General features: G+C 48.7%; 1 protein-coding gene across 5 annotated transcripts in view; it reads right to left on the bottom strand.

Annotated features, from left to right (window-relative positions):
- Positions 1–26313, bottom strand: part of CGNL1 (cingulin like 1) — a 224016-nt gene extending 197703 nt beyond the window's left edge. Inside the window, exons 1-5 of one of the 5 annotated variants that reach the window (XM_081510099.1) lie at positions 25699–26046; positions 9610–9806; positions 8931–9040; positions 8009–8072; positions 7399–7527 (exon numbers count right to left, since the gene is read on the bottom strand). The gene's annotated coding sequence lies outside the window, so the exon portion shown is untranslated. Of the gene's footprint in view, positions 1–7398; positions 7528–8008; positions 8073–8930; positions 9041–9609; positions 9807–25698; positions 26077–26201 lie in introns of those variants that run through there. The other 4 variants (XM_081510097.1, XM_081510100.1, XM_081510101.1 and 1 more) reach the window with 4 other exon arrangements.
- Between the last annotated feature and the right edge of the window lie 412 nt (positions 26314–26725).

Below are 26725 nucleotides of genomic sequence, written 5' to 3' on the forward strand. Positions count from 1 at the left end.
TGGGACCGGGCTCTCCTACATGGCCAGTGCTTCCTGACCAGCTTTGGTGGTTGTTCGGGGGTCTCCTGCCCTGCCCCGCTCAGGGGCCTCACCAAGCTTACTGCAGCTGGTCTCGGGGCCTGGAAGTCACTTCACCGTCTGGCTGGCCCTGCCCAAGTCCCAGGGCTCCTCTGCCAGTTCCTGACACCTACCTCAGAGCTCCACAGGGCATAGGACCTGAGGAATCTGTTCAGTTATCTTCCCAAACAGGAGCCACAGCCTCAGCCCAGCACAGGCCTGACTCCTTAGAAGACAGGGGACTTGCTCACAAGGGTGACTGTCACTGTCCAACCATACACAGTTACATAGACACAAATGAACACGTTTGAAATTTGAAAATGCATGGTTTTCTCTTTGGTGAAAATAGCTACTTTAAGAGGACACATACAGATTATTCTGGGAAAAAGGATTTAGCACTGAAAGAAGCAGTCTTAGTTTCCTCTACACTACTGCTCTTCCCTGTTAGTCTGTGTAACTCAGCGTATTCATTTTCTAGGGCTGTCACAACAAAGGACGACAGACTCGGGGGCTTAAACAACGGAAAGTTATCTTCTCACTGTTCTGGAGACTTAGAAGCCCAATATCAAGGTGTCAGCAGGGCTGGTTTCTCCTGAGGCCTCTTTCCTGGGTTTGCAGATGGCTGTCTTCTCCCTGAGACTTCACACGGTCTTCCCTCTGTGTATCTGTCCAGATTCCCTCGTCTTATAAGGACACTAGTCATATGAGATTGGGGTCTGAGCTAAGGACCTCATTTTATCCTAATTACCTCTGGTAAAGAGCCTAGAATGGATAAAGAAAATGTGGTGTGTGTGTATATATATATATATATATACACACACACACACATATATACACAATGGAATATTACTCAACCATAAAAAGGAACAATATCAGGTCATTTGTAGAGACATGGATGGACATAGAGTCTGTCATACACAGTGAATTAAGTCAGAAAGAGAAAAACAAAAACCATATATTAATGTATATGTGTGGAATCTAGAAAAATGGTACAGATGAACCTATCTGTAGGGCAGGAATAGGATGCAGACATAGGGAACAGGTGTGTGAACGTGGGGGGAGGAGGTGAGATTGGGGTTGACATATGTGTACTGCCATGTATAAAATAGATAGCTAGTGAGAACCTGCTCGGAGAAGGCAATGGCACCCCACTCCAGTACTCTTGCCTGGAAAATCCCATGGACGGAGGAGCCCGGTAGGCTGCAGTCCATGGGGTCGCGAAGAGTCAGACATGAATGAGCAGCTTCACTTTTACTTTTCACTTTCATGCATTGGACAAGGAAATGGCAACCCACTCCAATATTCTTGTCTGGAGAATCCCAGGAACGGAGGAGCCTGGTAGGCTGCCGTCTATGGGGTCACACAGAGTCGGACACGACTGAAGCGACGCAGCAGCAGTGAGAACCTGCTATACAGCACAAGGAGCTCCGTGCTCCCTGATGGCCAAGGGGAGTGGGATGGGGGGTGTGGGAGTGAGGTCCAAAAGGAAGGGAATATATATATACACACATGACTGATTCACTTTTTTTGTACAACAGAAACTAACACAACACTGTAAAACAACTATACCCCAATTTTAAAAAAAGTTGGGAAAAAAAAAATGTATCTCCAATACAGGAACATTCCAGGGTGCTAGGGACTGAGATCTCAACATATGAATTTTGCAGGGGTTGGGTGAGGGGGAGGAACAAGTCAACCCTTAATACTTGGAAGATGGTATCACCTCTACACAGACTAGAATTTAGATTTAACAGCCTGAAGGTACTTTGAGTTAGCAATGATATACAAGATACATAAAAATATTCAAAGTCCTTTAAATCCCAATTATTAAGCAAAAATAAATATTTCTACAGTGCATAGAGGTTATGCTGTGTTTCTTAATCTTATTGGTTGATAATTTACTTTTATGTTTTCTTACAGAACAATTGTTTATGACATTTTATGCTTCCACATAAGAGAGGGTGCACAGAAGGAAAAATTATCTGAGTTACACAAAAAAGATACTTGAATGCAAATTCTGTTATGAACTTCCTTTGTAACTATATTTAAATAAGTGACAGAAATTATTTTTCTATGACATTTTAAAATACTCATTTTCATTCTTCATAGATTTTGTGTGGTAGTTTTAAAAATAACTGGACAGAAATGTAAATGAGGGGATTTCCCTGGTGGTCTAACGTCTAAGACTCTGCACTCCCAACGCAGGGGGCCTGGGTTCCATCCCTGGGCAGGGAGCTAGATCCCATATGCTGTACGATCCAAAAAGCCACAATGAAGATCAAAGATTCCAAGTGCCACAGCTAAGACCCAGTGCAGCCACATAAAAAAATAAATACACAATCTTAAAAAAAAAACGCAAATTGATACAACCACTATGGAGAACAAAAAGGAGGTTCCTTAAAAAATTCAAAATAGAACTACCATATGGCCCAACAATCTCACACCTAGGCATACACCTGGCGAAAACCATCATTCAAAAAGATACACACACCCCAGTGTTCACCACAGCACTATTTACAATAGCCAGGACATGGAAGCAACTTAAATGTCCATTGACAGAGAAATGGATAAAGATGTGGTACATATAGACAACAGAACATTAGTCTTAAAAAGGAACAAAATTATGCCATTTGCAAAAGACTGTCATTCAAAGTGAAGTCAGAAAGAGAAAAATAAATACCATATAATGTTGCTTATACGTGAAATCTAAAAAAATGGTATATGTGTGTGCTCAGTCGCTCAGTCCTGCTGACTCTTTGCAACTGCATGACTATAGCCCACCAGGCTCCTCTGTCCATGGAATTTTCCAAGCAGGAATACTGGAGTGAGTTGCCATTTATTCCTCCAGGGGATCTTCCCGACCCAGGGATCAAACCCCCGTCTCCTGCACTTCAGGTGGATTCTTTACTGCTGAGCCACCTGGGAACCCAAGATGAACTTATTTGCAAGGCAGAAATAGGGATACAGACACAGAGAACAAACAAATGGGAGGAGGTTGGGTGAACCAGGAGTTTGGGATTGACACATACACACTCAGTTCAGTTCAGTTGCTCAGTCGTGTCCGACTCTTTGCGACCCCATGAATTGCAGCACGCCAGGCCTCCCTGTCCATCACCAACTCCCAGAGTCCACCCAAACCCATGTCCATCGAGTCGGTGATGCCATCCACCCATCTCATCCTCTGTCGTCCCCTTCTCCTCCTGCCCCCAATCGTACCCAGCATTAGGGTCTTTTCCAATGAGTCAACCCTTCGCATGAGGTGTCCAAAGTATTGGAGTTTCAGCTTCAACATCAGACCTTCCAATGAACACCCAGGATTGATCTCTTTTAGGATGGATTGATTGGATCTCCTTGCAGTCCAAGGGACTCTCAAGAGTCTTCTCCAACACCACAGTTCAAAAGCATCAATTCTTCGGCGCTCAGCTTTCTTCACCGTCCAACTCTCACATACATACACACTACTACGTATAAAACAGATAACTAATGAGAATCTACGATAATAGCACAAGGAACTCTACTCAGTGCTCTGTGGTGACCTAAATGGGAAGGAAATCCAAAAAAGAGGGGACATGTGTATACATACAGCTGATCCACATTGGTGTACAGCAGAAACTAACACAACACTGTAAAGCAGTTATACTCCAATAAAAATTAACTTAAAAAAATTGGACACCTGTCAGCATAAGACAATATGTTAGTTTAAAAAAGAAGAAGAAAGAAAGGGCATCTCAAGCTGCAATTCAGTTTGTCACATCACTTTATACTTTCTTCAATACAGCTTAGAATCTCTGCCTAGAACCCCACATTCCATCCAGCAAATTCTCCAATGCTGACTATTCATTGTACTAAGGGTTAAGGTTTCAGACAAAATAAAAACTAAAAAATTCTGTCTGAGAGCCTTGGGCCCTCCTTCACTAAGACAGTTCCTTCCCAACAGGTCAGAGTTCAGCTCTCAGCATTCCAAGGTGTACTTAGCACACAGCACTCTGAGGTGTACTGAGCACTCACCCCAAGGTCCTGCCTGGCCCCTCACTAGGAAGTGGGTCTCCCTCTTGCCTCTGGCTCTGCTTCCTTGGGCTACAGGCACCTGCACTGCCCTACGGTTGGTGCCTCTCTGACTTCTCTCTTGGCCCCTTGCCCTAGTTCTGACTTTTTTGGAGGTTGTTAAGCAGACTCTGAAGCTCGTGTGCCCGTCAGCCTGTGCTCCACAACAAGAGAAACCACTGCAATGAGAACTCCGTGCACCAATTCAAGAGTAGCCCCTGTTTGCCACAACTAGAGAAAGCCCATGTGCAGCAACAAAGATGCAGTGCAGCCAAAGATAAATAAATAAATAAATTTTTTAAAATGCCTGGAGCCTTGGTTTGACTTCCTGTTTCTCCCAACTGTCAAGGTCCTGACACTGCCTGCATTTGCAGAGTGTGTGACAGAAACTCTTGAAGCCAGGGTGGAGCCAACCTGGAGAATTTCCTGGGCTCCAGCCCACCACACTCTCCCTGCTGCTGGTGCTGCTGCTAGGTCGGTTCAGTTGTGCCCGACTCTGTGCAACCCCAGAGACGGCAGCCCACCAGGCTCCCCCGTCCCTGGGATTCTCCAGGCAAGAACACTAGAGTGGGCTGCCATTTCCTTCTCCAATGCACGAAAGTGAAAAGGGAAAGTGAAGTCGCTCAGTCGTGTCCGACTCTTAGCAACCCCATGGACTGCAGCCCTCCAGGCTCCTCCGTCCATGGGATTTTCCAGGCAAAAGAGTACTGGAGTGGGGTACAATTGCCTTCTCCCTAGGAATGTCCAAAATCCAAGAACCAGCTTAGCAATGGAGATGACTCTGTCCATCAACAGCGTGGGAAGTTGTTGTTTATCACCCACTTCACACCCCCTCCTCTCTCTCCAGTGCCAAAGCTTTCCAAGTCCCTGACCATTTACAGAGGCCATGGGTAGACTGTGCAAAGCTGCCTGCCTGGCCCTCAATCTGGTCAAATCCTGCCTCTGCCCTTGCATGACCTCTGACCCCTTCACCTTCAACCCAGATCCAATACTTCTCCCTACCATCTTCTCAGGCTAAAGGGGAACTTCATTAAAGTTGCTCCCTGGACCTCCAGACAAAGAAGCATAACCTTTTCAGAAACAGGTCAGGTTATATTAAAGATCTAACACAGTCAAGATATTTTAAATAGCTACAAGGTACAAAGCACATGTTTGCTAAATAGATGGGTTAGTAAAGGGACAGGAGCTGACTGAGTTCCTTATTCGCAGAGCAGCTCTGGACATCAGGGGAGCATGAGCTATGATAGGCCATGGAGACAGCCTCATTAGACTCCCAGGTCATTCCAGTGACTTTTAATGAAAAGCAGGCCACTACCCTGGGCTGCATCTTCCGGTTCTGGTGTGTTGAGCAGTTGGGTATGCAGCTGTTGTACAATGGTGCCACCAGGTGGTCATTTGTGGAATAACCACTGTAGTGGCTGCTTTCCCATCATGGAGTTCCTGACACATGGAAATGTCTGATTGCTTTCCCTGTGGTCTACTGTTGGCTGGTGTGTCACCACAAATGAAAGGAGCAAACACTGGCATTGCCCTCTTTGCTTTTGTCTATCTGAAAAATGAAATTGCCCAGTTATCTTGACTGATATATTACGGGAAGAACATGGGACTAAAACTAGGAAATTCACAGACTTCCCTGGTGGTCTAGGGGTTAAGAATCCACCTGCCAATGCAGTGGACAGGGGTTCAATCCCTGATTCAGGAAGATCTCACATGCCTCGGGACAACTAAGCCCATGCACCACAACTCCTGAACACGAGTGCTGCAACTACTGAAGCCTGTGCACCTAGAGTCCTTGCTCTGCAACAAGAGAAGCCACTGCAATGAGAAACCCATCCACTGCAACTAGAGAGTAGCCCCTGCTCACCACAACTGGAGAAAGCTCCCTTACAGCGATGAAGCCTCAGCAGCTATAAATAAATAATATATTAAATAGTTGTTGTTTTTTTAAGTTAGGAGAGTCACTCTCATATTCTACTCTGTCAACCTTCTTTCTAACTACAGGACTTGGGAAAGTTACTTAGCACTGTTAGCAAACTTTTTCTTATCTGGAGAAAGAAAGTAATAGTTTGATTCTTATGGGAGATGATGTGAGACAGGACACATACAACTGTGAGCATGGTGCGTGGTCCAAGAGAGGTGATCGGAACCAAGCAGTCCTAAGCCGTAGAGTCCTAAGTGGTGATGCGTTCCTGAAGAACACTTAGCCTCTGTCTTCAGTGGCTGGAATGTAATCGTCTCCTGGTCATGACCTACTTGCTCACTGATTGTGGCTAAGGTTGTGACGGAACGTGTGTCTCAGCAGGTGGGTAACTGCTTGGAGCTCTGTGGCCACAGGTCAGAGCAGCGCCCACCACCTGACACTGGGCCCACTGAGTAGGAAATGGTGGGGCCAGTATCTCTGCAAACTCTGATGTGAGGCCAAATGGGCAGCTGAAGTAACTAATCCCTCGAGGCCTTGGTTTCCTCATCTGTAAAATGAGGTTAATGTAACAAGGTGAGCAATTTAGTAAAACAAAAAAAAAATTGGTCTTTGGGATTTGGTTTTGTTTCAGGCGTGTGGGCAGAGGATGGGAGTGTCGTTTGCTAAAGCTTTTGTTCTGAATTCTCAAAGGAAGAGTAAAGTGTCTGCTTTCCCTTGCCCCCTCTCCATTCTGGGAAGAAGAGGCCATTTTTATGTTTACGAAAGGCTGAACTCTCTCATCTACTCATCCCAGCTCTGCAAGTTAAGAATTGTTGTATTTTTGGTCCATGTGGAGAGGTGAGAGAGAGGAATCTGTGTGGTCCCAGAGGGAAGAGGGATGAGATTGACTCGAGTTGAAGATGGGAGTCGAGCGTGCCAGGATGATGGGGGAACAGAGGTGGTGGTCTCAGCAAATGGGGAGGAGTCCAGTAGGAGCAGGGTGGCCACAGTTGTTCACAGGGACGGGGCCCGAGCACCCCGGGGCTGAGCCAGGGATGAAAATGTCTGAAGAGCCAGACTCTCGGCCGTGCCATGGCGACCTGAGTCCCAGCGCTCCACTTTCTTGGACCTGAGGAGCAGAAAAGCTCCCCACGCACAACAGAAGGGGTTTCCTTCCAAGCCCGGGAGCTAGAAAACGAAAGGAAACTGCTCACTTTCGCACCTGAACGTCACAGAGCCGATCCATAGCCCCTGCCGCCGGGAGGGCCCGGTGCCCAGCAACACGGCTCGTTGACTGCGGCTCCTTTCCTGGCCACGACTGGTTTGTGTTACAGACTCTGAACACGGAGGCCTCACACACAAGACGCACACTCAGAGAATTTTTACAGTCCACTTACTGAGGCACTGCCAGCTGAAGGCACTTTTTCAGAATCAAGAAATTCCGGCCCCAGGGCCCACATTTTTGGTGAGAATGTGGCCAGTCAACACGCATCCTCTGGACTGCTCTGGACCAGGAGGATTTTCTCCTACCAAGGAGAAAAACATCCTCTGAGTCAGGGAGAGGAGCTGGAGCCATGTTTGGGGGCTCAGCTCACAACAGGGGTGTCTGTCACTCCACAGGGAAGCCACCATCCCCTGATGTCAGTCAGGAGGGTCAGTGACACCCACCCCTCCAGGACTCAAGGGAACCGTGGAGATGGGCCCTGGCTGGCGGGGCTTCCCTCCTCCCAGTAGAGGGGCTTGAGGCAGCTCCTGGGGGCTTGGGCCAGCCCTCCTGCCCTTTCACTCTCAGAGCCTCAGCCACACCTCCTACTCCAGCCCAGAGCTCTCTGAGCACCTCCACTCTAGTAGGAAGTATGCTGTGGTGTGGGGAGAGGCAATGGCCTCCACCAACTCCCCAGCCCCTAATGTCCCCCACTAAGGCCCCAGTGCACCCCAAAGTGTCCCAGAAGAAAAGCGAACTCTATCTCAGAAACACCGAAAAACCACTCAAGAATGTGAACTCACCTTTGTAACTTGGGAAACAAGCATAGATCTGTTTCTTCTGCAACACATTTTTCACCACCAGGAACTGAGAACAAAGGATAGTTGTGAGAATCAAGTTAGGAGAGGATCCCCACTCTCCCCACTTATCTTGGGCAGGCTGGGTTCTTGTCTGTGAACCCCCATGGCCAGGCCAGCCCTTCCCGGGGCTGCTGAGCTTGCAGGACCAGACATGGCCTCTCTCCTTGCTCCAGGCCTGGCCCTGAAGATCCACAGGCCTCAGTCCTGTGGGGTCCTACAGGTCCTGTGGGGGCTGAGCACCACAAGGAAGGTGTGGACCTGGCAGGCCTCCCCTGGGTCCCTCCCAAACCCCATCCCCACCCCACAGACTGCAGGGTGGGGAGGACAGGGACCAGCCACACCATTTGCTGGGCCTGTTCTTCCTCCAGTCCGATGCCAGGAGGGCCAGGATCCCAAGCCCTTCCCCACAGTGGCCTTCCCTGAGGGCTTCTAGCATCGTCCCATTATCCCATGACTCACAGATTACTCTACGTGTGAGACAGACTCTGAAAGAGAGCTCCCTTTTGACAAATGAAGACACTGAAGAACAGAGAGGTTATGGGATTTCCCTCAAACCACACAGCAAGTTAGTGGCAGAACTGGTATGGTTCCTCTGCCCCCAGGGCCACAGGCTCTGGCACAGTGATTCTCAGCTCCTGCAGCCTAACAGAATCACCTGGGGGCGCTCTAACCTTCCTCTGCCTCTGCCAAGGCCCTGCCCATGAAATCGGATCATCTAGGGGCAGCTGCTGGGGAGTTGGTAGTTGTAAAATTTCCCTTCGTGGTTTCCTGTGCATCCAGAATGGAGACCCCTCTAGATTCAGGCATGGGGCTTCCATCCTGGCTCCAGGTTGTGTGGCTGTGTGATCCTAAGAAAGTAACTTACCTTTCTGAGTCCCATGTGCAAACTACTATAGAGTGATGCCCATCTTCCTGATGAAGGGCAAACAGACGGCTCAGGACCCTGGAGCTCCCCGGGAGACCAAAAAACAGGCACTGTGAGATGTGATAGAATATGGAAAGATTTTTTACAAGCTTGGTGGATTGTGGTTATTAGATTCAAAAGAATGGTTTGCCTGCCGAAGAGCGGACATGGGTTCAATCCCTGCTCTAGGAAAATGCCACATGCTGCAGGGCAACTAAGCCCATGTGCCACAACTATTGAGCCTGTGCTCTAGAGCCTGCAAGCTGCAACTACTGAAGCACAGCCACCTAGAGCCCGTGTTCCACAACCAGAGAAGCCACTGCAATGAGAAGTCTGTGCACCACAACAAAGAACGGCCCCCACTCGCTGCAACTAGAGGAAAGTCCACACAGCTACAAAGACCCAGTGGAGCCAAACTTAAATTAAAAAGAATGGTTTTTGTTTGTGCAAGGAATCATTTAAAAGGGGGGGGGGTGATGGCCCTTCTTTACTAGAAGCATATTTGGAATAAGCCTGTCCCTACAGAAATCAATTTTGAGCAGTCTGGCCACAGCACAGTGGCGGGCACACAGTAGGTTCTCAGTGGATGTTGGCTTAGTGGATAGAGATGGGGAGGGAGGCTGGTGGTCTTTGAACACACCCTGCTATGTTAACAGCCGTCGGGCGTCCCTTGGAGGGCCACTGAGTCCAGGCCAGGTCGGTGAGCACAGCTATGCTCATAGAACTGCAGTCTCTGGGGCCTGCCACTCTCCATGGGACAGGGAAGTGTCTCCACATGCCGGGACAGCTAAGGCAGCGCTGACTTTGTGGCTCAGAGAAGGTCAGAGGATCATCTTCCTGGGGAAAAATTATTCATTAAAGCAGGTCTTTCCCTCTTAGCAAAAAATAAACAAGTAATTTCCTCCTGCAGTCTTGGCCAACATTTTTTGGCAAATCATCACTGGACAGGGAGACCTGAGGGGCATGAGTGATCACTGTGGCAAAGGGTCAGCTGAAGAGCAAAACAGCAGGCAGTACGGAGTCACTATGGGCTCTTGAGTAAGGGAGGGGCCTGGTAAACCAGGGCAAGAGGGCGGATGGGAGGGCCTGGGAAAGCAGAACCTCAGTAAGCCGCCAGGGCCTTGGCTCCCTGATTGTAGAAAATCACCGAGCCTGTCCTCATGTGGGCCTCTGGCCGCTCTGACAGCTCCAAACTTCCACTCCAAGACCCCACCACCCCATTCCCAGTGCCTCACCTCATGGTTTCTCTTACAGACAAGTTGCGGAGCATAATACAGTGTTTGCCTACCCAGCCATGGGCTATCCCATTTCTCGTACATCAAGCCTTGGGGCCACCTCCAAGATGAGGCACCTCTTCATCTTGGAAGACCTTGTGAATAGTGGCAATTGTCATCTTTCTAGGGAACCTGTGCTCCCTGCTAGTACTCTACCAGTACGAGAACGCTGGTAATAATAAAGAAAACCATCACCCACGTGACTCCGAGTCCATCCAGGTCCTCACCCCGACCTCACCTTGGTCACTCTCCCCTTGCCTACTCTTCCCCAGTGCACTGGCCTGATGCCGTCCTTGAAATTGAGAGGCAGGTTCCTACCTCAGGACATTTGCTCATGCTATTCCAAGTCCCTGGGACTCTCCTCCCCTTGGTGTCCTCAGGGCTCCCTCCCTGAATTCATTCAGGTCGCTGATGAAATAGCACCTAGCTCCCACCTGCCCTCTCTTCCTCTTGATTTGTTCACCTGCCACTCCTGACATAGATATTTCTTTGTCTTTGGTTTATCTCCAGCCACTCCTCCCTCTGCCTTGTTTATGAGCTTGTGGGAGCAGGGGCTTGGTTTTGTCACCATTTCCTCTCCAGAGCTTATTGCTAGCTGGACCATCACAGGCATGCAGAGGACCTTCTGTGGGGTGAACTCCACCAGGGCAGGCACCAGAGAGTCACCCAGCCCTACATGAGGACCTCGGTAAACACTGACCCTCTAAAACCCAGAGGCAGAGGTGCGGACCTTGAGGGTCCTTGCAGCTCCAGGCCTCATGGCTCAGTGGGGAGTCTGTCCAGCCCCCTGGATCTTTGCACGGTGACTCCTTTCTTCAGGACACAGGTCCTGGTATCTCCACAGTGTGGGAAACGGCTTATTCTCATGGTTATAAGGGCCTTCTGCCTCTCGTTATCTGCTGCTCATGACCCGAGGTCCTGGTTGCCTGCGTCTACCTGCCGGCCCCTCTCAGCACACCACTGGCGTTATTTCTTCTCCAGCACTTTCCTCTCCCCGCAACCGCCCCTCTTCTATATTTGTTTACTTGCTGAGAGTCTGTCTTTCTATCCAGAGCAGAGCTGCTCCTCAGAAATACAATACAAGCCACACATATGAGCCACGTAATTGATTTTACATGTTCCAACAGCTACATTAAAAAAAGAAAAAACAGGAAATACTACTTTTAAAAACATTTTTTCTTTAATCTACTATATCCCCAAAATACATAATCTCAACATGCAATCCAAACAAAGTATAGGATATTTTACATTCCTTGTTTCTTACTAAGTCTTGGAAATTCTGTGTGTATTTTACACTCATGGCACATCTCTACTCAGATTTAGCCACACTTCTGGTGCTCAGAGGCACACCCAGGGGGCAGGGACCTGAGCTCTCCTGCTTGTACTGGGCCCCCAGGCCCAGGGAGGACCTCACAGGATGCAGAGCAGGTGTGCAGAACATTCCTACTGATGAGGGAAAGTAAATGTCAGTGTGTTGGTCAGTCACTGGGTGTCCCCAGAGCAGGAGGCATTGGAACAGATGCATCTGTTCATGTGTGTGTGTGTGTGTGTGTGTGTGTGAGAGAGAGACCTGGGTGTGTGCGCCTGTGCCAGAGAGACTTTGGGGCTCTGGAATCAGACCTACCTCGGGTCAATCTCTCCTCTGGCACTTCCTTTAGGCTTTGGCTTTCTTTTCTGTGAAAGTGAGAACAGAGGTATCCTCTTACCACATAGTAGAGTTGGAAGGATTAAACAGATAAAAAGGACCTCCCTGGTGGCTCAGTAGTAAAGAATCTGCCTGCCAAGCAGGAGATGCAGGTTCAATCCCTGATCTGGGGAGATCCCACATGGTGCAGAGCAACTAAGCCCCATGCGCCACAACTACTGAGGCTGTGCTCTAGAGCCTGGGAGCCGCAACTACTGAGCCACGTACCCTAGAGCTTGTGCTCCACCACAGTAGAAGCCACTGCAATGAGCAGCCCACACAATTCAGCTGGAGAGTAGCCCCTGGTCACTGCAATAAGAGAAAGCCTGCACACAGCAATGAAGACCCAGCACAGCCAAAAATAAATAAAAGTATATAAAAAAAGATAAGTAGTGCATGTAAAAGCATAGGCCACTGACCCATCACTTCATGGAAAATAGGTGGGAAAAAATGGAAAAAGTGACAGGTTTTATTTTCTTGGGCTCCAAAATCACTGAGGATGGTGACTGCAGTCATGAAATTAAAAGATGCTTGCTCCTCGAAAAAAAAAAAGCTATGACAAACCTAGACAGCATATTAAAAGGTAGAGATATCACTTTGCCAACAAAGGTCCATATAGTCAAAGCTACGGTTTTTCTAGTAGTCATGTATGGATGTGACATGAGAGTTGGACTGTAAAGAAGGCTGAGCACTGAAGAACCGATGCTTTCAAACTGTGGTGCTAGAGAAGACTCTTGAGAGTCCCTTGGACTGCAAGATGAAACCAGTCAACCCTAAAGGAAATCAACCTTGAGTATTGGCCACCTGATGAATATTTGGCCACCTGATGTGAAGAACTGACTCATTGGAAAAGACCCTGATGCTGGGCAAGATAGAAGGCGGGAGAAGAAGGGGATGGCAGAGACTGAGATGACTGGATGACATCACCGACTCAAGGGACATGAGTTTGATCAAACTCTGGGAGATGGTGAAGGACAGGGAAGCCTGGAGGGCTACAGTCCATGGAGTTCCAAAGAGTCAGATACAACAGCGACTGAACAACAACTGACCTGGTAAATAGAAACTTCCTTTTCTTCCTTTCGTTTCCTTCCTTCCTTCTTTCCCAGCTCACAGGGCTGTTGTAAAAATCAAATGAGATAATACCCTGATGAAGCACAGAGAACTCCAGTGATGTTCTCTGTGTGATCATCACTCCAGTGATGCCCAAATCACTCAATCATCCAGTGGTTGCCTCACAGATGTGGGGCCTTAGCACACATTCCCTGCTGAATCGCAGCCCCTAGCATGCCACCTATACCGACTTAACAGGTGCTCAGTGTAAATATTTAATACGAGAATGGATGGATGCTGGGGAGGTTGCAACTTCTGTAGCTTCCAGAATCCACAGGAAGGCTCCACCTGTGGGACACCCTGAGTTGCGAGGCTACACCATCCTGGGGTCCTGGTCTTTGAGCTCCATCCCATCTGTGTCCCCAGACCTGGGCAGTGGTTTGGGGGAGTACAATTGCCAGGGAAGCTCACCCTCCCTGCTTGAAGGGAGGCAGAGCCTGTTCTCCATTCTTGGAACATTTCTGAGGGGAGAGAGGCCTCGGGCGTTGGCTGTTTGTCTTTGGAAATGAGTAAAAGGCATCACCCAGATTTGTTTCTAAAACGGGCCTGGAAAATGTTCAGGGGAAGATTTATTTTTGCAAGTGGGCTTCTGCCAGACAGAGATTGTATCTTCTGGGAAAATGTCCTGGCTGATGAGAGAAGAGCCGAGAAGCAAGGCTGGGTGTTGACATCCAGGCTGTGGCTGGACAGGGTTGGGGACGCAGCCTGTGGAGGGTGGTTCGGGCTGTACAGGGCTTGGCCTGAGCACTTCCTTCCCATGGAGGAGCCCTCTCACTGCAGGGAATGGGGCCACCCCTGCTGCACCCATAGCTGCCCCCACAGCTCTTCTGCAAAGTCCAGTGGAGCCTGGATCGCAGGGCGCCTGGTCTCAAAACGTCCTAGGAGAGTCTCTGTCAAGAGCCTGTGGTCCCTGGTGTCTGAGGCTGAGCTCCGTGATGCCCACAGTCTCCCAGAGGAGCTGGAGGGGGACCGCTAGGCCAGGATGAGCTCCTTGGGCAGAAGTTCTTCCTTCTGTGTTAGGAGGGAGCCAGCTACAGAATGGAAGGTGGTACCTAGGGGTTTCAAGTCTCCAAGGGCTCCATCAATACCGATGGGGGTGACCGAATTGAGTTCAGGCACCTACTAGTAGCTTCAAACAAAAACTACCCGGTGTCAGGGCGGCCCGGGGAGAGGAGCCTGGCAGAGCAGCCAGCAGCCCCGCAAAACACTCCTTTCCCCCGCCCCACCTCCCTGGGTCTGCCATCTTCCACAGCTCTTCTGGATATGGGAGTGTAGGGGGTACATGGAGGGGAGAGGCTTTACCCAGGTTCTTGCCCACATCTGGGGAGCCTGACGTGTGTGCCTTTGGCCAGGGGCTTCTCAACTGTTCATCAGGATCTGGACCTCATAATCCATGGGCCCTCAGGCTTCACAGAGGCTGCAGAGGCTCCCCACCCCACCACACTGCGGTCCTCACTGCCCACGGGCAAACCCTATAACCTCCGCTTCCCTCCCTTCCTCCGAACCATGTGTCCTCCTTGGCTTTTCACACACAGTCCTGCTTCCCACCCACCCTTTGCTCTGGGAAGGCAGGGAGGGGGGTCTGTAAGCTATTTTCAAGATTTCAAAAAAGCCCAAAGGAAATCATACATTTACCTCAATGAGGTTCCCAGACTAAATAAAACATTAAGTTTATTTGCTTTGGGCTGGAGTCATATCAACTCAGTGTGGTAACAGTGGTTATCTTGACTGATCAGAAGCACTAATTGGCAGTTACATGTCTTTGATGAATAAAACTCAAAGGAACAAATTATTATTCAATAAATGTAGTTTGTTGGGTAGATAAAAGCTTTCAAAGCACGGAATCCCTTGAGGAAAGAACTAAAAAGGATCTTTCTGGTGAAAGGGGTGAGGACCTCTGATCTACACGAATGGCATATTTTCATTAAAGCACAGAACACACATTTTTCCATAGGCCTTTGATGCCAGAGTTCTCATTAGTGAATTTTGACTTCACAGCATTTCTACAAATAATACATTGTTCATGCCAGCTTTTCCCAAAGTGTAGTTCCCCAGATCCTGCTAATAGGTATTCTTTGGGAGTTCATAGGAAAAGCTCCATGATCAAAATGGTTTGGGGAGAAACTAGCTAAGCAACGTTAAGCTATTTATTATGGAATTTTTCAGAGCTCTCAAAAGGTAATATGAACTGATAATCTCTGGGAGGGACACAGAGTATGATGCACTCCTGGTCATTGGCCAGGAATCTGATTTTTTTAAGATTTTTTTTTAGAATTTTTTAAATTTATTGTAATTGGAGGATAATTACAATATTGTGTTTGCCTCTGCCATACATCAACATGAATCAGCCACAAGGCACACATGTGTCCCCTCCCTCCTGAACTCTCCTCCCCACCCCTCCAGGATGTCACAGAGCACCAACTTTGGGTTTCCTGTGTCATAGTTCACCTATGGTAATGTATACGTCAAATTATCCCATCTTCTCTTTCCCTCAATGTGTCCAAAATTTTGTTCTTTATGTCTCTGTCTCCTTTGTTGCCCTGCACATAGGATCATGGGTACCATCTTTCGGGATTCCATATACATGTATTAATAAATGGTATTTGTCTTTTTCTTCTGACTTACTTCTTTCAGTATAAAAGTCTCTAGGTGGGATCTGCTTTTTTGAGGTACATTGTCAAGTAAGTGTTCCACAGAGCACACTTTGGAGCCCATGAGTTTATGATGACAAAGGTGACCCAAGAGCCCCCTGACAGCCATAGGGACAGACAAAAATAAAGAGAAACATGGATGGAGAGACAGTGGAGGTGGACTTGCTTGGTGGTCTAGTGGTTAAGAATCTGCCTTCCAATGCAAGGAATGTGGGTTCAAGCCCTGGTCGGGGAGCTAAGATGCCACATGATTCACGGTCAAAAAAACCAAAACATAAAACAGAAGCAACACTGTAACAAATTCAATCAAGTCTTTAAAAAAAAAAAAAAAGAGAGATTTTAGGGAAAATAACTGTGAACTAGAGAAAATATATGGTTTTATCAGTTTATCAAAATAATGCAAATTCTTTGTAGTAAAACCAGGAAAATGCACAAAATTATGAAACTTTATTTAAAATTTAATTCCTCATACTTCCACCATCGAAAGATGCTCATTACCTTAATATTTTGTTAATTTTCCTTGTAACTTTTTCTTGAAATATACGTGTGTATATTATACATAGTGAAGTAAAAGTGTTAGTCACTCAGTTGTGTCCAACACTTTGTGACCCCGTGGACTGTAGCCCACCAGGCTCCTCTATCCATGTAATTCTCCAGGCAAGAATACTGGAGTGGATTGCCATTCCCTTCTACAGGGGATCTTCCTGACCCAGGGATAGAACCCAGGTTTCCTGCATTGCAGGCAGATTCTTGTGTATACATAGAGTGAACATTCTATCTTATACATACATCAATGAAAAGAAAAAAAGAGAGAGAGAGAGACAGTGGAGGGCAGGAGATGCGGAATGGACATCATGGTGGGTGGGATGCAGATGTCAATGGCAGCACTTCTGTGATTATCCCTCTGCTCTCCTTCTGCTCCCTCTGCAGAATGGAGATGGGGGACAAGGACAAAACAGGGGTGGCTGATGGGCTGTGCTACCCCAGGGCCCTGGATTCAAAGGAAGAGCAAAAGTGGCTTGAGTAACCTTTGCTTAGCTTGATTTCCAGCCCTCATCATCTTTTCTCCTGTGAAAGCAGCAGGAAGTGGGGAGTTTATGAGAAGTATGTCAACAGCCTTCAGTGAATGATCCTATCTGACGCCTCATCTCTGCAGGTGCTCAGAGTTGCCTCTTGCTTCCTCTGGGCCCACCCCAGCACCTCCCAGCATAGAACACAAAGCCACCTCTAGGCTTGTCGGCAGCACACATGACATGATGCTCAGTGCGCAGTTACAGTGTGGCTGGGTGACACATCCAGATGCAACTGGAAAATTAGGGGCCACATCCAGATGTTCCCTCCACCCCACAACTCCAAATGTGAAGACTCTAGAACCACACAGAGAAGGTCAGTGTGGATGGGGAGACTTAGCCTTGTTAAGGCTTCTCCAGGAAAATGCACAGACAGGTGGCTAAATCTACTTTTTGCACCTCCTTTGCAAAGACAGTAAACAGAGCACCTAATCAGGAGAGAGGAGACAGTGACTTGCAGGCAGCTGAATGGGGAAGGAACGTGGAAAGAAGGAAAAAGGAAAATAATGCATTTTCAGCTCCTACAATATTCCAAGTCTGAACTTCTCTGGTGGTCCAGTGATCAAGGATCTACCTGCCAATGCAGGGGAAATGGGTTCAATTCCTGGTCCGGGAAGATTCCACATGCCTTGGGGCAACTAAGCCCATGCGCCACAACTACTGAGCCCATGCACCCTAAAGCCCATGCTCTGCAACAAGAGAAGCCACCTCAATGAGAAGCCTGCACATCACAAATAGAGAGTAGCCTCCGTTCGCCACAACTAGAGAAAGCCCACACACAGCAATGAAGACAACACAGCCAAAAATAAATGAATTAAATGTCATGTTCTTTCACCTATGTTCTTTTATTTCATCCTCATAGATTCCTGGTAAAGTAGATTTATTACCTCTGTTTTACAAATAAGAAAGCCAAAGCTCAGTAAGGTTGCTGGATAATTAATAAATGATCTCTAGCTCAAAGTCCCACAAGCTGCCCCATGCTTGGCTGCCTCTAGGAATTCAGGAGACTTGACTTGGTTTAAGGAAAGTGGTTGCCCAGCTAAGAATTCAAACAGAAGACTTTGGAAGACACACTGAGAAACTCTGAGGAAGACAGTTTCAGGAGGAAGCCGAGAGGTTTCTCTCTGTTTCTTGCTTACCCAGTGTCGGGGCAGAGAGTGTGAGGCAGTGACGAACCAGCAAGAAGGCCAGGCCGACCCCCAAGGAGCTGGCCAGAGAAGAGACCACTGGCCACTGGGTTGTAACGTTTGAACCGGTACAGGCTCAACAGCAAGAATGTGCTGGATGAATTCCTAAATCTGTGATTGGAAATGACTGAGAAGTTTCATCAGAATCTAGAAATGATCTCCATTTGTGCTTTCTGTTTGTGTAGAACTTTGAAGTTTTCATGGAAATTTCAAATCTATGTTCTCTTTTTACTCATGTTAACCGAATAAAAAAGAGTACACTGGGAGGTAAGCAAGTAATTAGTGGTTCCATCTGACAGGTAAGGAAAGGAGGGCTCGGAGAAGCAGGAGGGGGAAGGCACCCTTTATGCCTGACAACTGGTGAACGCGAACTCCTTATTTTCTACACCTCTAGATGCAGTCCAATGTCTAACCAAGAAACACCTCTAAGATGAGCCATTCAGTGACTTGAACTGCAGTTATTAATAACATCTGTTGTTATTAATGAGCACAAGAACCAGACTTTGAGCCTCCTGGCACCAAGAGTCACATGCGCCCTTCCTGCCATCCCATTTCTAGATTTAACATAAGGAGTCACCTTCTACAGATTTCCAAGGTTTTACACACCAAAATGGCACCCTGTCTCTGCAAATACTTTCTGGTATACTGCGAGGTGGTCACCAAAAGTCACACTGGCCGGGGTGCAGTGACTTCATGGCCAAGCTATCTGCAGCCCAGGCAGTGTCTGGAAATTACCCAGCGGTCTTCTGGAACCAGATGCAGATAACTGTTTAGTAAATGAGCCCCCAGCATTAACGGGAAATTTAACACCACTCCTTCTTCCCAGTGATCTCATTTGTTGAGTCAGACTTAATTCTGTCACAATCCTCTGAGCTTGAGGATCCAAGTCACTGCATGGCGTGCTTCAGAGGCATTCTCAGGCTGGGTACTGCATCATCTTAAGGGATGGGAAAAAATTCTGTCAATCAACACTTGCAGGGTTTCAAAGATATATCTGTTTGGCTGTGCCTCTCGCCCTTGTTTTTTACACAGCAAATTTAGCCAGGTACTTTGGAATACAGGCATTAATTCATCATTAATTTTTAGATAGTGCTGTCATCAAATGTTGGTAGGGTTGAGTGAAACTGAAATATTATTCTTAGAAGACCGTTCTAAAGTCTCTGCTAGGGACAGGAAGCCAATTTTGGGCAGCTGAATTCAGGGGCTCAGTGCTTTCTGCTTGTTATAGACATGGTTTCCATGCCATGGGAACAGAGATGGGCTGATTATGAAGTTCATTATTATGTTCCCTTGGTGACAGAGACAATGGACATTTTGAGACAGGAATAGAGTTATAGAGTTATCAAGTCATGGGTTAAGATAAGGAAAAAAAAAAACAAGAAGAGTGTTAAAATAAATATGTCCTGTGGAGCCCACATCAGGTAAACAATTCTTTGTAATTAAGGAAGAAATTTAAAGCACGACAGAAAAGAAAAGGGGCTTAGAGACAATTTCTGTCAGTGTGAGGTATTTTCAGAAAAGAATTAGGACAACCAGGGATTATTATTTTCTTAAGCGTTTGATTGAAATCTCAGGACTTTTATCCATTCTGCAGTTAGAAAATCAAGAGACGAGAGGCTCACCCTCCAGAGGGGGAAACCAAACAAAGGCCAAAAATAAGCTGGAGGGACTGAAATTTCAGGGCAAAGCCAGCGGGAAGGAGGGGGCTATTCAGCCAACACAGTGAATAATCCTACTTTTTCCTTCTTAGTTTCATGTCTTGGCCACGGGGCACATCAGATATATATATATATTTTTTGGCTGCACCTCGTGGCTTGTAGGATCTTAGTTGTCAGACCAGGGTTTGAACTCCGGCCCTGACAGTGAAAGCGCTGAGTCCTATCCCCTGAACTACCAAGGAATATCTGACTCGGTAATTTCTGACATCAGATAATTTCTGACTCTGCACTTTCCTCCTAGATTGCCCTCTCACAGGGGGTTAAGTTGAGCCTTGGCTCCTGCAGGCATGAGTTTCAGAGACCACTGTCTAAGGACAGGGCTCCATCTCTGCATCATAACAGAATGAACTCCTCAGAGCAAAGCCCATTCTTTATCTTTACCAACAAACCCATACACAGTGGGTGCCAGTCTAGGCTCTTGAACCATACAGGCAGTTTAGCTTCCTGCCAGGTAAACAGACCTCACTAAAGTCTCCAGCACTAAAAAACAAACAAACCTCTTTCTATTTTATCATTGGGAAAAAAAATATCTTGTCTATGTAGGAGTGTTCTCTTAAGCCCATAGCATGGAGTATAACATACCATTAAAAAGAAGAAGGTCTTTATTTGCTCATGCAGAGGTAGTTTCATGATGTATTTACTGCTCAGGGAGCCAAACAAGTGGCAGAGAACTGTATACGGTGTGATGCAACTTTTGTAAAACAAACAGTGACAGAAAAGCAGTGACAGCCTTTATGTGAATATGTTTGAATGTGGCTTCCTAAGTGGCGCTAGTGGTAAAGAACCCACCTGCCAATGTAGGAGACCTAAGAGACACAGTTTCAATCCCTAAGGCAGGAAGATCCCCTGGAGGAGGGCAGGGAAACCCACTCCAGTATTCTTGCCTGGAGAATCCCATAGACAGAGGAGCCTGGTGGGCTACAGTCCATCACCTCACAAACAGTCAGAGACAACTGAAGCAATTTAGCACACAGGCACACATGTTTGAATGCACAAGGAGAAAAGGGCAGGTTTTCAGACTTACCTAGGGTTACAGGTATAGTATAGATAAAGGGACTGAGGGATATAAGAAAACATGTTCTGGGGAAAGCGCTAATCAACAAACACACATAAAATGCATGTATTAGAGTAGTCATTATGGGTGTTCATACAGGAAGTAAAATGACAAATGAAAACAACGGGAAGTTCAACCTTGGAGTTTCATTTTAGCAGACACACCTACTATATATAAGATAAACAACAGGTCTTACTGTATAGCACAGGGAACCATATTCAATATCCTGTGATAAACCATAATGGAAAAGAATATGTATATAGATGTATAACTGAATCACTTTGCTGTACACCAGGAACTAACACAATACTGTAAATCAACTATGCTTCAATTAAAAAAAAAAGACAAAAAATAGTCATTGTGGTACAAACACACTACAATTCCTCCTGCCCATAGGTGTAGTGCGGGGTAGGGTTTGGGGAGACAGGCTTTCTCCTCCTCCCTCTCTTCCTGCCGTCCCCCACCTCTCCCTCTCCCTCCTTTCCCTCCAGGAAACCTGGCCAGGTTGCTCTTTGCCCAGAGTCTGTCGCACAGCTAGAGAGCTGGGGAGCCTTCAGAGGGGCCGCTCTGAGTCTTCCTCTTGCATCCGTCCCTCCCAGGATCTCGTGAGCTAAGTGACTTCCCCAAGGTCACAAAATCTGTCACCATCTCCCCCCACCCCCCAACAAGCCTCGCACCCAGTTCCCTCAACTCCGACTGCATTAAGTAGCTGGAGGAAATGAAGGTGGACAGGTTTTCCAACTGCTCTGCCATCCCTGCAGAGGGAACCCGAGCGAGCTGTGGCCGTGTCTGTCTATCTGATATGAGGGAAGGTGCCTGCCAGCTTCCATCACCCCATGGAGCTGGTGACAGGGAGCTCCCTGCCTCTTCACTTTCCTGCCCGAAGGTGCCCCCTGATCCGGAGGTAGTTAAAGCCCCGCTGACACCCACTCCCGGCCTGGGGATCACTTAGTACCATTACGCTTTCCAAATGTGCTGGAACACTGGGCTGCCTGGGCTCTGCTAGCCTGAGTGCTACTGGTCTCTAGGCCCGCCTCTTATCTCCACCCCTAAGCTTCTCTGACCCACTCCGACTTCTGAGGGCAAGTGCTCCTAAGGGGTGCGGGGGGCCCAGCTAGGCATGGCCTGAAGCCTTGAGCAGGCACAGAGTGTGGGGAGACACTGGCCAGGTTGGGGTAGGAGGCTGGTATCTGCGATTCACTCCCTTGCTCCCCCCCACAACACCCCATTGTTGCCCATGTTCTCATCTCAAAATGCCACCCTTTCCATCTGCTTGCACATGCCAGGAACTCAAGGCTCAATCTTGACATCTCCTCCTTCATCTCCAGGGGAGTCAGCTGCCAAACCCTGTCCATTTCATCCCCTGTCCATTCCATCCCCTGCCCAAGGTGCCCTCGTCTCCTGGCTGCACCACCGCAGGGTCTCCTACTGGGTGCCTTCTTCCCTTTTGCCTCCCTCCAGAATAATTGGATGGGGATGTCAAGAGGGGAGGCCATGGTGCGGGTCCTTCTCAAGCTTCTCTGTGCTTCCAACACATCTGGGGCTACAAAGCACCACTCCAGGCCACCTTGCACAGCAGCCAAGATATCTGTTCTGAAACATATCTGATCTGTCACTCCCCTCTTTAAACCCCTCCTAGGCTTCCCAGATGGCTCCCCCAATCAAGACAACACCCTCCACCCAGCCCTCTAACAGCCAGCCCCGTCCTCTCATGTTCCCCACCCCCACCATCCCACCCCTGATGTCTCTGGAAGTCCTCCCCTCACCCTGGCCTTCTTCCAGACCTTCTCATCCTTTACACTCCCTTCAGCCAGAATCACCACGTGGTCTTCCCTCCAGAGAACATCTCCTTCTGCCTCCCACCCTCTCCTCCTCCCAGACATCAGACAAGCTCTCAGGGAACTCTTTCTTCTTCCTCTTCACACCTCTCTGTTTGCAGTTACACACGCCTCAGCTCGATTCTTTGATTAATGTCTCCCTTTCCACACCATGAAGGCAGAACTATGTCTAAATCTGTCATTGTCAGAGCACATGCTAATCATTCAGGAATATTTGATGGATTGAATGACTAAATAATTACAACACGCATTCAGGTGAAGGCAGTAATGGTGGATACAGACTTGGAAAGATTACGAGGCCAAGCTCAGAATTTTAGGAGGGGTGCCCGAAGAACAAGGCATCTTAACTGAGAGCTAACGTACTAGCTAGACTTTTTCTGGCCAGGGTACTGGGGCAGGTGGAAGCGAGCTCTGCATAGAGGGTGCAGACAAGGCTGTGAAACAGGTAATCCATAGGAAGTGGCAAGTGGGAGACCCAGACTGGGAAGATGAGCTATGATAGATCCCACAGAGCCTTGACCTCCAGGCTAAGGGGTGTGGGCTTGATGCTGTGGGCCACGAGGAATCTTTGAACAGAAAGTTTAGCGTGGAGAGGCCCTCACTAGTATTTCCAGCATGGGGGCAGTATACAGGCATGTCATCATGGGAAGGGATCTGAGCTCATTCAAGCTCAGCCCTTTTATTTAGCAGGTGAGAAAGCTGAAGCCTTGGGCTTCCCTGATGGCTCAGATCATAAAGAATCTGCCTGTAATGCAGAGACCTGGGTTCAATCCCTGGGTTGGGAAGATCCCCTGAAGAAGGGAATGGTTATCCACTCCAGTATCCTTGCCTGGAGAACCCATGGACAGAGGAGCCTGGAGAGCTACCGTCTGTGGGGTCACAAAGGAGTTGCACACAACTGAGCAACTAACAAAGCTGAAGCCCAGAGAGGGAACGTGACTTCCTCAAGGTCACACAGCTGACTCCCAGAGGAATGCTTTTCCAAAAAGAAAAGAAGGATTGTCTCCATCACATGTCAGTCTAATTTCAGTTCAGTTCAGTTGCTCAGTCATGTCCAACTCTTTGTGACCTGATGAACTGCAGCACGCCAGGCCTCCCTGTCCATCACAAACTCCCAGAGCTTCCTCAAACTCATGTCCATCGAGTTGGTGATCCCATCCAACCATCTCATCCTCTGTTGTCTCCTTCTCCTCCCACCTTCAACCTTTCCCAGCACCAAGGTCTTCTCAGATGAGTTAGTTCTTTGTATCAGGTTGCCAAAGTATTGGAGTTTCAGCTTTAGCAACAGTCCTTCCAGTGAATATTCAGGACTGATGTCCTTTGGGATGGACTGGTTTGATCTCCTTGCAGTCCAAGGAGTCTTCTCCAACACCACAATTCAAAAGCACCAATTCTAATTGGAGTCTAATTTCAGCCCTTATTATTTCTTTACATTGCTTCCACCAATCAACCTCCTTTCCTTTGGCAATTATTAGACAATGTGTGTGTTCATAAAAGCATTCCTCCCAGTTCTTGCTCTGCTGGCCACAGCTTAGAAAGCCTGGCTTCCGGGACTAGCTCTGCTGCTTACACACAGTGGGGCCTTGGGTCATTCCCTCCCCTCTTATGGACACTTAGTTTCCAGTTTGTGCTGTTAACGGCAGACTTTCCAGAGAGTCAGTACAGGGAAGGTCCTCTGCTGCGCCAGTTAGATGGGGATGAAAGTTCAAAGGCCCTGTGGCACCCTCAAGCTAATAACTTTGTCCAGCCAGCAAGGCCCAGAAATGGCCATGAAGACACTTTCTGAGACCCTGACAGTAACTCCCTGGTGAGCCTAGCTGGGCATTTCTAACATTCTTTTTTAACACCTGCTCTCAGATGTTTTGAAGAGGCAAATGCAGGTGTGGGGCACCAACTAGAACTCTGTGTACAGAATGAGGTTCTCTGAAGGGGTGGCTGGTGGGCCCCGAGCCTGCACAAGGATCCAAGAGGAAAGAGAAAAAGTACACAAACTGAAGCCAGTCATCATTCCTCTTCTAAACCCTGTTACATCATACCTCCCTAAGGACCAACTCTGTTCCTCCTCAAAGAACTTGTGAATCATCCTTTTTTTTCTGAAAACAGTTTCTCTACAAATGCAGGAATCCCCATAGCAACCATTTTACGTCCTTGGAGCCCTAGGAAGGAAGTGGAGAGGGAGCCCTCTGCCTAGGATTTGAGGCCTCTCGTCTACATAAGCCTGAGAGACCAAGAAATTGGCCTAATCTTCAGCCTTCAGCTGAGGTGAAGGCTGAGCGGAGCCTCTGAGAGGAAACAATAATCAGGGCTGTCCAAGTGCAAGCCAGACCCACAGGCATCTGAAGAAACGTGGGAAGCATGGAGTGGGGCGGGCTGCTCCGAGGTCTGCAAGCGGGGGAGCCCAGGCCATCTGCTGTCCTTGGCAGCTGGGCCTTGGCTGCCGCCCAGGCCTTTTCCCAAACTATGCTGGGGGGACCATCTTCCCTTCTCATCTCCCCGCTCCCCACTCCTTTCCCCCATGTCAGAAAGCATCTCCTTTCCTCTGGAGACAAGATGGGAAAAGAAAGAGGAGAGCCACCTCTGGTCAGACTTGGCCTCTAACACTCCGTTGGCAGAGCAGAAGCAGGGCTGGGCACCCCGGTCTGGTGGGCAGGGATGTGTGGGCACTGACCCAGGGGGGTGGAGGGCAAGTGATAGACCCTGCCACAGTGGCGACTGCCTGGAGTTTCCAGTTCTCTGGAGAGCGGTCCCTCTCTTTCTCATACGCCTGTGGCTGTCCCCCTCGTTCTTCCTGTCCACAGGGCATTCTGCTGGAATGACCCGGACCCATTTATAGCTGCAGGGACTTCTAAGGCAAGTGGCCGAGGTGGGGTGCATCTGACTCGAGGATTATCAGTACCTCCCCCCATCCGCAGGCCCTCCCTGGACCGCGCAGCAGAGACAGGAAAGGCTTGGGGAGTGCAAGGGCTGAGTTTCAACTAGACAGAGACCCATGGAGCTTCTCCAAGGCTGGGGACCTCTTTTGCCTCCTCAACCCCGGGACGCTTCTGTCTCTTTCTGTCTGTCTGTCTCTCTCTCCTGTTTGGCTCAGAGCCTTCACCTCCATACCACCCACCTCAGCGTCCCATTTGGTCCGCCCTACTTACCATGTCCAGGACTCGAGAACCTTCTCTCTCCTCATCGGGAAGCTCTTTGCTTTAGAGCTTCACCTCAGAAACGAGGTGAAGCAAAACGACCCGGTGACAGGTGTTCTGGGACGTGGGCTTCCCCGGCCTCCTCCTCCGGGCTCCCCTGTCACAGCACGAGGGGCCACTGCCAGACTGCTTCCCTCTCCGAGAGGCTCACCACAGCCAGGTGGTCTACCTGGGGCGCTGGGTTTGCCCACCCTGGGGGCTCTGGGGAGCAGAGGGAGGGGAAAGGCGACCATCCCCAGTTTAGGGATAAAGCCAGCGGCTCCCTCGACCTCCTTCCGGCCAGACACCAACGGGTCCGGGCTGCTGGCCACGCCCAGGCACGCAGGGCGCAGGTCAGGTGGGTTCCGCTAAACGCTAATCAGGTGCCCTTGGGCTTCGGCGTTAGTGTCTCGTGGCACGCACAATTCACTACTCACCGCACTGAAGAAAAAGAAAAACGAGACACCCTCACTCACCTTTGCCTCCACTTCAGACTCTTGAGATTGCCTCCCTTCCTCCTCCGGATATCTGGATAACTGACGTCTGGGGCTTCGCAGGTGGCTCAGCGGTGAAGAATCTGCCTGCAATGCAGGAGCCGCAGGAGACGCGGGCTCCACCCTGCGTTGGGAAGATCCTTTGGAGGAGGGCATGGCATCCTACTCCAGTATTCTTGCCTGGAAAATCCCATGGACAGAAGAGCCTGGTGGGCTACAGTCCATAGGGTCGCGAAGAGTCAGACACGACTGAAGCGACTTAGCAGGCACGCATGATATAAATAGTTGTTTGTATATCACCCCAAATTCCACGGAAACGGGGCCCTTCCCTCAGGCTGAGCACAGCTCTCCGGTGGTAGAGTGCCCCTCCCCCACTAAAAGTCACTTGAAAGCACCCTCCCCAGCCCCACTCTTCAGAGCACCTTAGGAGCCCCAGCAAGTAACCCCATGCCTGGAAGGAGGGGGTTCACAGAACTGAGCTGATGGCCCAGGCAGCTCGGGGCTGG

The sequence above is a fragment of the Giraffa tippelskirchi genome, chromosome 7 (genome assembly GCF_054371585.1).
Source record: "Giraffa tippelskirchi isolate mGirTip1 chromosome 7, T2T-mGirTip1v1.2.pri, whole genome shotgun sequence".
NCBI classification, from domain to species: Eukaryota; Metazoa; Chordata; class Mammalia; order Artiodactyla; family Giraffidae; genus Giraffa; species Giraffa tippelskirchi.